The sequence below is a fragment of the Camellia sinensis genome, chromosome 11 (genome assembly GCF_055761805.1).
Source record: "Camellia sinensis isolate YWXY chromosome 11, ASM5576180v1, whole genome shotgun sequence".
In the NCBI taxonomy this organism is placed as follows: domain Eukaryota; kingdom Viridiplantae; phylum Streptophyta; class Magnoliopsida; order Ericales; family Theaceae; genus Camellia; species Camellia sinensis.
Window position 1 is genome coordinate 39,657,820 of NC_138971.1, and position 13,765 is coordinate 39,671,584.

A 13,765-nucleotide genomic window follows, 5' to 3' on the forward strand; every position below is an offset into this window, starting at 1 on the left:
CATTGTTAACCACCATGGAATTGAAGCCAACCTAAGGTAAATCACAATAATTCTAGAACTCGACTCTTCTCGGTCAGTCAAGGAGCTTCAAAAGCTAATGGGGATGGCTGCCGCACTTAGCAGGTTCATCAGTTGTTCCACAGATCGCTGCCGACAATTCTTTCATACCCTTCGGTAGGGTAAAGCTTTTGAATGGACCTCCGAGTGCGAAGCCACTTTGAACGGATTGAAGAGTTACCTCCGATCAGTTCCACTCTTGACAACACCTTCAGCAGGTGATCCCCTCATTTTATATCTGGCAGTTTCCGACCGGGCCGTCAACGTCGTACTGTTAAAAGAAGAACTTAAGGAGCAACGGCCAGTTTATTATGTGAGCAAAGCAATGGTTGACACAGAAACATGCTACCTTCCGTTGGAAAAACTCGTCCTAGTTCTCGTCATGGCAGCAAGAAAACTGATGCATTACTTTCAGGGGCATACCATTGGGGTACTAACGGACTACCCCCTCCGGTCAGTACTTTGTAGTGCAAAAGCATCAGGGCGCGTTTCAAAGTGGGCTCACAAACTCGGCTAGTATGACATTCAATTTCTGCCTAGGACCTCAATCAAGGGGCAAATGCTCATCGACTTTGTGGCCAAATTCATTGGAGGCCTCGCCAACTTTAAGTCTGATCAAATTTAGCCTAAGCCGAACAGGAGAATTTATGTTTGGGACATTTGGCAGTTGTATTGTGATGGACCGTCCAACCAACGTGGCAGTGGGGCAGGCATAGTGATCATGGCTCCTGACAGGGCAATAATCGAGCAGGCTATCAAATTGGGCTTCGAAGCATCGAACAATGAGGCCGAATACGAAGCATTGTTAACTGGCTTACAGAATGCACTTCTCCTCGGTGCTCGGTGATTGCTTGTCTTCTGCGACTCAAAGCCAGTCATCAACCAATTGAAAAGGGAATACGCAGCCAAAAATGACAGTATGGCAGCTTACATGAAAACGGTGAATTCTTTGCTGGCAAAATTCGACCATCATGAACTAAATCAAATAACCCGAGATCAGAACACACACGCCGACGCCCTAGCTTGCCTGGCCTTTGCCATCAACTCAGAAATTAAACGGACAATTGAAGTAGGATTCATCCCTGAGCCAAGCATTGCCCCCTCAGAGTCAAGTCAGATCAATATCATAAAATCAGGTCCAAGTTGGATGGACCATCACTGCATTTTTATCTGCCGAACAGTTCCTGATGGACAAGAAAGAAGTGCACAAGCTGCGAAACAAAGCCCTACGATATTACCTAGATCCACAGGGAAAGCTCTACAAAAAAATCCCTTTCTGGTCCATACCTAGAATGCGTTCATCCGGATAAAGGCGAAAAATTCTTGACTAAAATACACGAAAGTAGTTGCAGTGCCCATTCTGGTGGGTGTTCTTTGGCTCATCGAGCTGTAACACAAGGATACTACTGGCCGACCATGAGAGCTGATACCGAGTGTTATGTCAAGAAATGTGAAGAGTGCCAGAAGTTTTCCCCTTTAACCCATTTGTCTGCTAAAGAGTTGAGCTCAATCACCAGCCCTTGGCTGTTTGCTCAATGGGGGCTTAATATCATCGGGCCATTGCCACGATCCCCAGGGAACAAGCGATTCTTGATAGTCGCGACAGATTACTTCACAAAATGGGTCGAAGCAGAGGCACCAACACACATCTGAGATACTGATGTTAGGCATTTTGTATGGAAGAATATCATAACGTGATTCGGCATTCAAAGAGCACTCATTTCAGACAACGGCACCTAGTTTGATTGTGGAGTCTACTGAGAATTATGCAGCACATATAGCATTCGGCCCTATTTCTCCACCTCGGCTTATCCACAGAGCAATGGTCAAGCTGAAGCCTCCAACAAAGCCATCTTGGACAGCATCAAGAAGAGGCTGGAGAAAGCTAAAGATAGATGGGTCGAAGAATTGCCGAGTGTATTGTGGGCTCATCGCACTACTCTGAGGCGATCCACTAGGGAAATGCCATTTGCTTTATGCTTTGGAACCCAGGCAATCATCCCCCTGGAGATCGGGCTCCCAACCTTGAAATCAAAAGTTTTTGATATGGGCCAAAATGACATGATGTTGGCTTTGGATTTGACTCTGATTGAAGAACGACGAGACCGTACCCTTGTATCCATGACACGGTACCAGCAATAGCTTGCTAAGTCATATAATCAACGTGTTCATCTACGCTGTTATACACCAAGAGAATTGGTCCTCAAGAAAGTACTCCCAGCTGCCAGGAATCCGGTTGACGAAAAACTGGGTCATAACTGGGATGGCCCTTATCAGATCGATTCAATCGCAAGAACAAGGACATATCGGCTCAAAGACATGTCCGGGAGGAGTCCGTCGTGTCCTTGGAATTTCACACATTTGCATAAATTCTATCATTAACTTGACTTGTGGGGCATGATAACTTGTTTTAAATGTTCTCCGTGTACAAACTTTCACTTTTATAATGCAAGATTACTTATCTCACTATATGAAATTTTAGTTTGAAGATAAAAGACTCCTAATTCGGAGCCCCATCAGTGAATGACACTTTTGGGCCGAGTGATCCTCCGGATTCAGAGCGCCCTTCGTGGAAATCACGATTGACCAAGTTAAAAGCCTCCGAATTCGGAGCCCCATCAGTGTATGAAACTTTTGGGCCGAGTGAGCCTCCTGATTGGGAGTGCCCTTCGTGAAATTCACGATTGGCCAAGTTAAAAGCCTCCGAAAGCCCCATCCATGTAAGACACGTTTAGGCTAAGTAAGCCTCCGGATTCGGAGCGCCCTTCGTGGAAATCACGATTAGCCAAGTTAAATGCCTCCAAATTTGGAGCCCCATCCGTGCAAGACACGTTTGGGCCAAGAAAGCCTCCGGATTCCGAGCGCCCTTCGTGGAAATCACGATTGGCCAAGTTAGAAGCCTCCGAATTCGGAGTCCCATCAGTGAATGACACTTTTGGGCCGAGTAAACCTCCTGATTCGGAGCGTGCTTCGTGGGAATCACAATTGGCCAAGTTAAAAGCCTCTGAATTCAAAGCCCTATCCGTGCAAGACACATTTGGGCCGAGTAAGCCTCCGAATTCGGAGCACCCTTCGTGGAAATCACGATTGGCCAAGTTAAAATCTTTCGAATTTGGAGCCCCATCCGTGCAAGACACGTTTAGGTCAAGTAAGCCTTCGGATTTGGAGCTCCTTCCGAGGCTCCTTTCACCAAAAACCACGTTTGGCTGAGGCAAAATGCCTCCGAATTCGGTACGCTTTTCATGAATATTATGATTAACAAGCATAAACGTAGTTGACAAAAAATGGAAGATGATCGATAATATGTTTAAACATAAATTGAAACAACATGCAAACATTTAAAATAATATGTTTTGTTGAATTAATCGATAATACATAATTCACTCCCAATCTACGTTAGAGCGGTACAATATCTTCAGTTTTATTCGGCAGCCCCCTCGTCATTGCTCTTTTCGACTTCGAAAGCCGCAAAGGAAAAATGATGACTCTGATATAATGGCGACACCAAATCAACACCTGCTACTCGAAGAGCCTCTGCGGCCTGGAGAGCCTTGACCCACCCGTTTTTAAATCTACGGTTCTCATATTGGCAGACCTCCTCGACGAGCTTTTCCTTAGTCCTCTGTATCTCGACTTTCCGGCCATCATGGAAGCCTTGTTCATAAGACCTGGTCTTTGCGGCCTCTATTGCAAACATGCTTGCCGCATCACGATCGGCAATCGCATGACTTATAAGCCATTGGGTCACCCTTTCTTCCACAATCGGGTTAGCTTGTCCAGCCGATTGTGTCTCGGCGGTTTTGACCTTTCTTGGTTCGCGCTCAGCCTTCTCCGCGCGAGCTTCTAGGCTTCGAATGCGTTCATCCTTCTACTCTATCTCCCGCCGTGCGGCACAAAGATGCATGCTGATTTCATAGGCGGTATACAGCCCTCTCACCGCTCCATGGATGCCCTCCCAAAACACTTTGAAGTCAGGTTGACTGACCATCTACTGCTGGACTTCTTGTGGAAAAAAATTTCGAGCAAATTTGACTGCCACATTTAGGTCGTGCACAATTGAATCCGCTTCTGTCATCGGTTTGCTCCCCACAAAAATTGTAAAACTCAATGGGCACGAAGTCGCACTCGTTTCTCATCTCAAGCGTGGTTAAGGAGAGCTGCCTTGTTAATATTTTTCTCTTTTTGGTGACCTACTTCGACGACGCGAGAACTGGCGTTTTTCATGTTCCCTTGATGTCCTACTCCCCATGCGTGTTGGCTCACCACCTCGATTCATCTCTGCGTCCAACTCCGCGAGTGTCCTCCCTTCTCCTCTGCTGTTGAAGAATAATCTTCTTGTCATCCACAAATTGTCCACACTATTTTTCCCTCCCTAAATTTATTGACTCTGAACACAACAATGGCCCCTCCGCGCACCCACCACTCGCCTCATTTATACCTTACAGGTACAGCACCGCCGAGGCAACCTCATCAATGCTAAATTTCAAAACCTGATGCCAATCATCTCATGTGACCCAGCCCCGCCATGAGCTAATGTCATTTGGCATTCCAGTTCATGCACCAGCTGGGCCAAGGGCAAATTCATTAATCTAATCAGCAAATGTCCAGGCCTGATGCCGATCATCTCATATGCCCCAGCCGCTCCATGAGCTAACGTCATTGGGCGTTCCAATTCATGCACCAGTTAGGGCAAGGGCAGATTCATTAATCTACTTGGCCATAAAGCAAACCCTTGTGTCGATTGGGTTGAGTGCCCCAGCCGCTCCATAAACTAATAGCATTCGGCGATTGAGTTCGTGCAGCTGGGGTAGATTCATTTGGACGTTGTCGGAGATGGAATAATGACGTCGAAAGCCGAAAATTTGATCCGAAGAAAGTAGTTCTTTCAAATGTTTTTCATCCTAGTCAGCCTATGGAATATGCAAAACTAAAGGTAAACGAGGAAATGGGATTCGAAGTGAAGGAGAAGAAAACTTACAAGAGACAGAAGGGACAATGAGAAATAGGAGGAAGTTGCAGAGGTCGCGAAATGGAGGTATATTGAAAGGCAAACCAGAAGCTTCGAGTATTCAAAAGGAACTTATATTCGAAGGGACAACATAGTTTCAAAACGCATTAAATGAAGAAAGCGTATGAAGAGGCGGGAAGATATAATAATGCATAAAAAATGTGTGCTCTGACATACGTTGGGATGAGGTTAGCCGCCATTCTTTGCTTGACTTTTCAAATTCGAAATCAAACATGCCATTCGAAACCAAACATGCCGACTAACTGGCGCTAATAGGATGTTTAGGGGGCAATTATGGAAGCCAAATATTGTGGGGGCAATAATGCCAAATAACGATATAAGGACAGTCAAGGACGGATTTGTATTCGGCTTCATTTTATATGATCACAAGGTCGAATAGGTCAATCGACATTCCAGCCAGCCGAACAAAAGCCGAATAAATAAACGAGCAATGGATTAAGGATGGGCCCGACCCTAAGGCCCAAAAGAAAAAATATAAATAGAGGAGCATTAGCTAGAGAAAGGTACGTGAGAACAAGTTCAACTTCAGATATAAGCAACCAAGAGAGTATACACTGACTTATCAGTCGGAGTGCTAATTCTGGCACCCCCGACCGGAGTGTTCATTCATTTTCAGGTGACTAGCAGAGGATCATGAGCGTCCTACAGGATTCAAAGAGTATTTTCAAACCACTTCTCGACACTACTCAATTCATGAGTTAAATTCAATATCTTTCAACAACCAAAATGAGACTATAACTCAACGGTTTTCCAAATATGCAAAACACACTTAAACACTTCAAACCTACCATTTTACGGTTATTTCGTCCGAAGGAATCGACACCCATTTATATATGAAATTTCGGGTCTTTCACCCTGGACACTCTGGCTAACTTGCTTTAAATGGAGTCCATCCCCTTTCTCCTCCCAAACAAATATACATACGCAATGTATTTATAAACATAATCACATATGGAATGCATCCCCTTTCTCCTCCCAATAAACATACATATATAATGTATTTATAACATGGTCATACTCAATGACACCAACAATAGATTAGTATTAAATCACTTAATCCTCAAGTTATTTCTACAACAATCTTAGCTATCCTCCACCAATAGCCCAATGCAATTATTTCAAAAGAGATGTTCAATATCAAAATAAATAGTTTATTCAAAACTTCCATAGGTGAGATATTACATATCCAATATCACCATTTATAACTACAACCTTCCAATTTCACATTTTCATTGTTAATCCTAATATTTCATGCAAGATAATGATTTAATCAAATTAGGGCAAAAATTCCCCCTTTTACCAAATCTCAACCCAAACACCAAAAACAACTATTTTGGCACAACATGATCTCATATTCAAGCCTCATACTCATTCACTACAACAAAATTGAGTTTTTACGGCTCCATATTAATGACATACAGTAAATCCAAACCGTGATTTCTCACTTTTACGACTTACTTTTTTTTGCATGTCATAAATAATTTCCCAACCACGACGTGTCTATTGCGTAAGTCGTAAATGCTAATAATGATGATTTTTTTACGGCTTGCAATATTAGCTGTAAATAATAAAACTTTCTACGACGTGCAAATGACATGCCGTTAATACATCAACTATACACGACACGCGTACACTAGCCGTTAAAAATATTAAACATTTCACGGCGCACAAAAAGTCAGCCGTTAAAAAGTACACTTTCCACGACGCACATATGCTAGCCGTTAAAAATATTTAACTTTTTACGACACGCAATTTCTGTCGTGAATAGTATGACCAAAATAAAAATAAGTGCCAAAATAAAAAATTTGAGTGCCAAACACCCAAAATAAAAAATAAATAAATAACTAAAAAACCCCAAACTAGAAACCCTAACCTCTTACTCATCATTGTCAACAGATCAAACCTGCAAAGACTCTTCCACACTCTATCCAATCTTCCACATCATATATGGTCCAAACCATATACGGTTACACTTCCTCTCTCTCTCTCTCTCTCTCTCTCTCTCTCTCTCTGCCTCCGACGCCACTGCCATTGTGATTGTCGCGTCGCCGCCATCACCTCCGTTACCACCCTCTCTCTCTCTCTCTTCTTGTCCCATTGCTTTAGGAAATTGATTTGCTTCTGCCATCACTTCTGTCTTGACCATCTTCATGCCATTTTCAGACGACGACGATATGGGATATGAAGGCTTCAAATCTGCTGGATTTATGGTAGATCTGAGATGTGAGGGCTCTTCCTCTGCTGCTACAACCACCGAGATGAACGATGGAGGCCAAATCTGTTTGAAGGCTTCAAATTTGCTGGATTTATGATAAATCTATTTGATCGATCTCATTTTGTGCTTTGATTTGGGTTTTTTTTTTTTTTGTAGACTGATATTAACCATCGAAGATGTTTGGGAGAGAACCTAAGAAAAGCGACAACACAAAGTACTATGAAATTCTTAGGGTTTCGAAGAACGCTTCACAGGATGATCTGAAAAAGGCCTATCGTAAAGCCGCCATCAAAAACCATCATGATAAGGGTGGTGATCCTAAAAAGGTACACAATTTCTATTTAGATTTCTCAAAGATATGCTCTTTGGATCTATATATATGTATATGTTTCTAGATCTGTATCTGTGTATTTGAGCTGGTCAACAATTTATTAAATTGTAATGGGTGTTTGATTATATAATTTAGGTTTTTTAAATTGTAAAATGTCCTAAACTTTAGGACTATACAGAAGAAATTGGTAGTTTACAAGAATATGATAATAGTTTAGGGGATGAGTGAATTAAACCTTTACTTTTTCTTCTTTCTAACCTGAAATTGCATTGGTAGGTATGTTTCACTGGAATTTGTGTCTTTGTGGGTTGAACAAAGAAAACTTAAATTATTTGTGTGTTGTGAATTTGTTATGAATATTTCAGCAATACCCAATTCCCCCTTCTCATTGTAAACTCTGAAACTAGTACAAATTACTATAGAATGACTCTTTATCTTTCTTGTATAGAAATTGGTTTGTAAATTTTTAGTAGCCTGCTTAGTTTGTTGTGCTTTTTTTCTTATTTCTGAAGTTATTGATGATTTTTCATGAGTAGACTCAAGGTTAGCTGAGTAGTTTGGAAATTCTTGTACTCAAAGCTAGCCCTATCGATCACTGTCGATTGTCTCCTCTTAGATCGCCTCACCACTGGCCGAGTCAGTAAATTTCATTTTGCTCTCCCGTTTCTCTCTCTCTCTCTCTCTCTCTCTCTCTCTCTCTCTCTCTCTCCCTGCTTTTGTCTCCCTCACTAAGTTCAATTCATCTTGTGGAGGACGGTCTTTGATTGTTTGAGGGCACTGTAGAGACATTTTTATATTCTTCACGTTTTTGAAATTTTTGCAATATATATTCATATGGATCTTAGCAATGTGTCACCTTTCTGTGAAGTGAATTCCTAATTATTGACTATGCATTTGATAAAAGGTAACTGCTGCGAAAAGGCCAAAGAATAGTGCATTGGATTTTGGGCACAATGTGAGATCTGCCCTTGTAATCACAAGGTAAGATTAGCTAGAGTTTGGTTCATGTATACATACAGTCAAGTTTCAAAGAAGCCGAGCTGCAACTATTCATGAACAGTTTGGTTCACTTGCTGCACTAGTCAAATGGATAATAGTTTGCCAATAATACTCACTGCCAAGGGACACTTACAAATATAAGATGTTATTCGTGATTTCTAAATTATGTTGTGGAAAATTGTATTATTTGCTATCACAGTGGAGTTTTGAAGTATGGTATGATGAAAAACACTTTCTTTAATGAAAAGTAGCACAATGCCCCAAACTTTAGTAGAATTCCTGGACATTACTATTTTACCTTGTCATTCATGTTATGGTACGAATCTATGAATCCTATTGTTTTATCATTTTGTTCAAATGTTATGTTCTTTTCTTACTTGTGATGCTCACTATCAGTGTTGCGCCAGCATTGTTGATTGTTACTATACCAGCTTGTTATGGTATACATCTATGAATCCCCTTGTTTTATCATTTTGTTCAAATGTTACATTCTCTTCTTACTTGTGATGCTCGCTTAGGTTTTCTTTATATCAATCATATGGGGAAGAAGTGGCTTTTCATGTGAGGGTTCTAACTCAAATTTTGTATATATAGACTGTGATATTTTGGGTAAGAAGTTTCGGGTGTGATATGAGGAAACTCAGTCTTGGGAGGGTGTTGGATTGCCTTTGTCTTTCTTCTAACTCAAGCTCTTGTTTCTGCATCAATTCTTTGGAAAACCAAGATGAGTTTGAGAGCAAGCCATTAGTTGTAACTGAAGGTGGCAATTTGGTGAAACTGAAGGATGTTCTTGAAGGGCCCCAGACACTTACTTTCTAATTGAAGCCCAAGGTGAGTTGCTTCAATGTATAATCCACTTTGTTGTTTTTATAATTTTTTTTTATGTAACAGTGGCTTTGGATTCTCTATCCCACAAACACTATGCCCACTTGTTCTAATTTATGTACAGTCATTTGGTCATGATTGGAGATTCTCACATAATATAATGGTTGCAAGTGAATTGAGATTGGAAGACAAAATTTTTGTAATAGAAGATCTCTGACCCATTGAATAATCAAATGAGTTGCTTTTAAGCCTATTTGGTTATATTTTGATTTTCTATTTTTTGTCCACTAAATAACCAGATGAGTTACTTTTAAGCCTATATGGAATTTTTTTAAAATTTTTTTTCAGTTTACAGAAAACACATGAAACTTGGGAAACTTGTTTGGTATTGTTTCCTGATTTTTTTTTTTAAAAAAAAAAACTACCCACTTTTTAGGAAATATCAAAATGTTATTGTTGAATTAAAAAAAAAAAAAACTATTTTCACACAAAAATAAAAAATGATGGGTTTATAAATCTGATTGTTGGAAATCAACATACTCATAATCAAATAGGCTTTTAAATTTGATTGTTGACTTGGAATGAGTCCGTTGATTTCCAACATTAGTGGAATAAAAAAATTAAAAAAAAAATAAAACTCATTTAATTTGTGTTTGATGACTAATAATGTAGACGGTGGTGCTAAGGGTGTCAATGCATTACAATGGTTGTGTAAGAAAAGTTGAGATGCTAAACATACAAATTTCTAGTTTTAGAATATTACCCATTAAGCTCTTAAATTAGCATTCATCACAAAAACGGCATTTTTCTTTAGATTTGAGTAGTCTCCAGGTGAAAGTTGAGCTGGACCATACAATTAAGGTCTCTGACTGGGGAGAATTATTAAATGAAAGACTCTTCACGGGAAGAGTTTATAAAAATATGGTCATGTCGAATTTTTTCAAAAACTCTTATCAGTAAGAGTCTTCTGTTTAATAATTTTTCTCTGTTAAAGTCTTCTGTTTAATGACTCTTTCTAGTCAAAGATTTTAACTGTCTAGTCCAGTTAAAATCTCAACTGGAGACAAGTCGTTCCCTTTTTGTTTCCATAGCTTCATTGTGTATGTGTATGAATTAACTACATAAAACATGCGTCGATATGAGAACTCATGGCACAAGAAAAATAATTGAATGTCAAAGGTCAACCTATTGAGTTGATTCTATTAATCCAATGGATTTTGTTTCTTGTGGATGTGAACACATGTGAATTTTTAGTTTTTCTTCTTCTATTTTAACATTTACATATATACATTATTAAACTATGGAAAATATTCATAATGCTCTCACATGTGTATGTTTTGTAAAAAGTCACATGGACACCCATTTGAGTAGTCAAAGTAATTTTCTATAAATTTATTTGTATTTGTATTTTCTCTTTCTCTTTTAACACTAGAAATTTGTATCCTATCCTAACTTAACCTAAAGGAAATAGGAAGAAATTTAAACAGGTGGATAATTGTCAAAGTAAAATCATTACAGCAGAGGTAGAGGAATGATGTATGCAGGTTGCTATTAACTTTTTAGATTTGGATGATTTTAATTTCTTATAAAGAGGTGGATAATTGTGTGACTCTATTTTTCATTTCTTTCTTCCATTGTAGGTATGCTACACTACATGTTATGGGGTGTTAGTCCAACAGTTCGATTTTATCGAATGCTGTTCGTACTTGTCTCATTCAGATTATCATGAAAGACTATATTACATTTCCTATTTTATTGTCTAACAAGAATTTTAAAGAGGTAAGATATATGTGGTTGGCTTACATACTTGAAATTAGATAATTATGAATGAATTCATATCATGTAGTACTGCATTATGTTGTGTTGATGTTACCTGAAGTATTTGTAACTGATATGGAAAACTTTAGTTCTTATCTTCTATTCAGAAATAAGTAACAATGTATTATGGCATGAAAAATGGAGTCCTGAAAGTGAAAATTCAGTATGTTTATTCTTTGTTTATTATGTTCGTCGAACTATTTACATTTGAGCAGTAATAATGGTCCCCTCATGCTTTGAATTGGTTACATCCACCTCTATGTATTAGTACAAAGTGCAGTTTGATAACATTATCAGTTTATTGTTTTTTGGTTTTTGTTTTGTTTGGTGTACACAAAAAGTTTTGACAACGAATGAAAACAAAACTGAAGAAATATGTTTGGTGTGTTGTTGGAGGTAGTGGCAAGCGGTGTCCTCGAGGTCACTGGAGAGTCTACAGTGGCTGGCTGCTGCTGCTGGTGGTGGCAGTTGTGGGTAGCAGCTGGAGGTGGTGGGGAAGGAAGAAGAGAGTGAGAACTTGTTTCGCAAACAAGTGGAAACACTTTTTTTTCCAGAAATTTTGAAAAATTTGAAACCATTACAATTGTTCAAAGATATTTGTTGAACTTATCACTATATGAATACATGAACATATGCATATATATATATATATATATTTATTTATTTATTTATATTTGGATGCTATCAATGTCATAAACTTCTCTCTCACATCTTTTTACGTGCATGTGAGAGAAGTGTGTGGCACCATATTTTGGTGCATGACATGTTCATTTCCCTTTATATTTATTAGTTTTTGGTATATGTCTAGTATATTGAACCATGAATATTGTAACTAAGAATTAATGTCAATTTTATTAAGTGAGCTCTGGAGTTGCTTGTATTCTTTATTTATGTTTGCTTGATTGCTATATATCTAGAGCATTCCTGAACTTTTCTGAATTAAAACAATGTTGGTAGTTTACTCAGTTAGTAGTATTTTGATCAATTTTGTTTTGATGTATTTGGATGACAGATGGGGCACGTTTCATTTTATTTAAAGGTTTTAAGAGTCCTTTCATTTACTGTGAGAGGGATGTGGATCTTGGAATGATTGACAACGGTATTTTTCTTTTTATTTTTTTGTCTATGAATTTCTCTTTGCAACAATGCAACCATGAATGGTGTTCTTGCTGAATAGTTGAACTGTTTGCGCTTTCTACATTAACATAAAAAGGTGCTTTTTTTTTTCATTGTTACAAACTAAGAGAATTGAATGAGAATTAGATTGGAGAATTAGATTGGAGAATTAACAAGGTATGGAGAGATAAATTCGTCAGTAAAAATGTTGCAGTATGTGTTGATTGCCCCAGGATTTGATGAACAACAGCTGATGATGTTAAAGCCACTACGCAAAAAGAATAATGATTGGTCCTCATTTTTTGATTTCTCGTTCCTAGTTATGTGAATAACCCTTTGTTAGATCATCGCAGATTTTGAACTTTTCTTCTCTGTTTCTATTTATACTATGCCTTTTACTAAAACGATGGCAACTGTTCTTAATACCTCAAGAAATATTTTTGTTGCTGAGCCGTTGATTTTTGTACTTATGTGAAGTTTCTTTTGTCATGTAGACAATAAATGTAACAAGGTTAGTTACTCCAGCTATTGTCGCGGGTTTAGGTGCCTTAACACATACATTGGACACCCTCGTTCCTATGATAGGAGCAAGTGGATTTGCTACAACTACAGCTACAACTGCTATAGGAACTATTGTCGGTAGTTTTAAATAATCTCTTAATAGTTGTCAATATGTTTAGAAAGTTAGATATGCATAGTTTTGGATGGTTTAAACTTTTTGTACAGTTTAGAACTTAAGGATATAGTTTTCGAATGTTTGGAATGTATAGACAATTGTTGAATGTTTATAATTTATGGATATAATTTCTTTTTGATGTTTCAAACAATATTTTGGTGGTTGATTGATGTTTTGTGATGCTTGTTTGTAATATTTGTTAGATTGTACAAAATTGGTCAAATAGAACCTGCTGAATTATTTATTTTTATTTTTTTTTTAAAAAAAAAAACTGCATATTCTACAGTAGGCATAATAAGTCGTTGTATTACATATTTTACGACACGCAATCAATGTCGTTATTTGTTTCACCAATTAACGGCGTGCAAAAGTAGTCGTAGAAAAAGTAACAACGCACAAAATCTGCCATTAAATAGTTTTTAACGGCGTACTATAGCATGTCGTAGAAAAAGTAACAACGACGCACAAAATCTGACGTCAAATAGTTTTTAACGGCGTATGAAGCATGTTGTTGAAAGTGAATGACTTTCCATGACTGCTCATAATATGATGTGCGCTGCACGTCGTAGAAGAGTTTTTACGGCGTGCATTGCGCGTCGTAAAAACCCTTTTTTGTTGTAGTGATTTACCCCGTATTCATCAAAAAAACCCTCTTTTCCATATAACACCCAAATCTTAGATTTGTCCAAACCACAACCA

At 38.5% G+C, this 13,765-nt stretch overlaps 1 long non-coding RNA gene across 1 annotated transcript; it reads left to right on the forward strand.

Moving 5' to 3' along the window:
• The first annotated feature begins 10,126 nt into the window (after window positions 1–10,126).
• LOC145801914 (uncharacterized) lies at window positions 10,127–13,313 on the forward strand. The gene is made up of 3 exons (XR_014343777.1): window positions 10,127–11,235; window positions 12,287–12,373; window positions 12,885–13,313. It is a non-coding gene; the product is annotated as an uncharacterized LOC145801914 (long non-coding RNA).
• The last annotated feature ends 452 nt before the right edge of the window (window positions 13,314–13,765 follow it).